A 1,853-nucleotide genomic window follows, 5' to 3' on the forward strand; every position below is an offset into this window, starting at 1 on the left:
ACTTTTTTGAGGTCACGCACAACTGGTAGAGTACACTCTGTAAATATCAAGTCTTGACTTCTCTCCTGATCATTCTTGTAAATTAGCAATTTTACTAAACTCTGCTCAAGGCAAGCGTTGACCACAGCACTGAAACTGTGTTTGTCTGCCTGTCTTTGCGCCCAGAACATGAATTTCATGAAGGCAGGAGCTTTTCTTAGGTGGTACCTTTAAAGGAGAACACTGTACCCCGGGGCTGTTGTCTTATTTCCCTTTGTATCCTTAGTGTCTGGCTCAAGTCTTGGCCTGTGGTAGATAATTATATAAACAGGTGGGAGGGAAGATTCAAGAGGGAGGGGACATATGTATACCTATGGTTGATTCATGCTGATGTTTGGCAGAAACCAACAAAATTCTGTAAAGCAATTATCCTTCAATTAAAAAATAAATTTAAAAAATAAAGCATTTCGTAGAGAAAAAACAAAACAAAAAGTTGGACTCTACAACATTAACAACTGGGAATACCAGCTACTGGAAATCAGAGATGTACATTAAATCCTTTAACTTAAGTTGCTTAAGTACTAAAAAAGAAATCCCAGGTATTTCACCTATAGGTACCTTGTAGCACAACGTATTTTCTCTAATATACGATATCTCATAGTAATTTAATATTATTATGTACTTCTGTGTCTCCCCCACCAGATGTTGAGATTAATAACATCTAGTTCACCATAGTCTCCCTACAGCCTGACATAGTTTACTGGTATGCACTAGGCATTTAATACATGTTTCTGAAATGAATTAACTGAGATAATGATGAAGAATAAAATTCACACAAGAACAAAAAGAAAGAAGGGAATGTGAACACTGAAAAAGCATAGAATAAAAGATAAGAAAAAATTCTTTGGGGGATAAATTGATATGAAATTAGTTCATCAATATTAAACACAGAGTTGCTATATCATCTAGCAAATCCATTCTTAGGTAAGTACCCAAGAAAAATGCAACATGTTCCCAGGCAAAAACTTGTACACATATGTTCATAGCAGCATAACTGAAAACAGCCAAAAGGTGCAAACAACCCAAATGTCCATCAACTAATGAATGACACAAAATGGATAAACAACTACACAATAGATGATTATTCATCAATGAAAAGGAATAGAGTACTTATAGAGGCTCTGACATACTATACTCAAAGAAGCACAATAGACCACATATAGTCACAATACACCACATATTGTATGATTCCATTTACATGAAAATCCAAAACAGGCCAATCTGTAAAGAGAGAACATAGACTAGTGGTTGCCTAGGGCTGGACTGGTGAAGGGGATTAGGTGATGACTATTAACCACTTCAGTATTCTTGTCTTGGGAACCTCATGAACAGTATGAAAAGGCAAAATGATAGGATACTGAAAGAGGAACTCCCCAGGTCAGTAGGGGCCCAATATGCTACTGGAGATCAGTGGAGAAATAACTCCAGAAAGAATGAAGGGATGGAGCCAAAGCAAAAACAATACCCAGTTGTGGATGTGACTGGTGATAGAAGCAAGGTCCAATGCTGTAAAGAGCAATACTGCATAGGAACCTGGAATCTCAGGTCCATGAATCAAGGCAAAGTGGAAGTGGTCAAAATGAGATGGCAAGAGTGAACATTGACATTCTAGGAATCAGCGAACTGAAATGGACTGGAATGGGTGAATTTAACTAAGATAACCATTATATCTACTACTGTGGGCAAAAATCCCTTAGAAGAAATGGAGTAGCCATCATGGTCAACAAGAGAGTCTGAAATGCAGTACTTGGATGCAATCTCAAAAATGACAGAATGATCTCTGTTCATTTCCAAGGCAAACCACTCAATATCAC

The 1,853-nt window shown here is 37.4% G+C and overlaps 1 protein-coding gene across 5 annotated transcripts in view; it reads right to left on the reverse strand.

The window, feature by feature from the left end:
* The window catches only part of TEC (tec protein tyrosine kinase), a 170,350-nt gene that overhangs the window by 13,442 nt on the left and 155,055 nt on the right, over positions 1 to 1,853 (reverse strand). The gene's annotated exons all lie outside the window — the stretch shown is intronic.

The sequence above is a fragment of the Bison bison genome, unplaced genomic scaffold (genome assembly GCF_000754665.1).
Source record: "Bison bison bison isolate TAMUID 2011002044 unplaced genomic scaffold, Bison_UMD1.0 scf7180017864451, whole genome shotgun sequence".
NCBI lineage: Eukaryota > Metazoa > Chordata > Mammalia > Artiodactyla > Bovidae > Bison > Bison bison.